Below are 345 nucleotides of genomic sequence, written 5' to 3' on the forward strand. Positions count from 1 at the left end.
GCTCGCGCCCGCGCCCGCGCCCCTGCCCCTGCCGTGCGCGTCCCCGGCACCGCCCCTCCCCTCGTGCACTCTCGCTCGTAGAGCGGTGGAGCCGCGTAGGCCCAGCGAGGCCACAACCCAACCCTGAGTCTAAACCGATTGGAACTCCAGTTCTGGACCTGAATCTCAGTTATGATCGTGGACAGACCCAAACTCCCATACGAAGTCCATATCCTATTAACGGCTGCCAGTCCTTAACGTGAGCCTGATACTACTCTCGGACCCCACTTCCTCCCTACACAATTGGCACCTGATAATAAGCCCCGACCCATCTCCAAACTTACTATTGACTCCAGACTCCTAAAT

Source organism: Suricata suricatta, chromosome 8 (assembly GCF_006229205.1).
Source record: "Suricata suricatta isolate VVHF042 chromosome 8, meerkat_22Aug2017_6uvM2_HiC, whole genome shotgun sequence".
Taxonomy (NCBI): Eukaryota; Metazoa; Chordata; class Mammalia; order Carnivora; family Herpestidae; genus Suricata; species Suricata suricatta.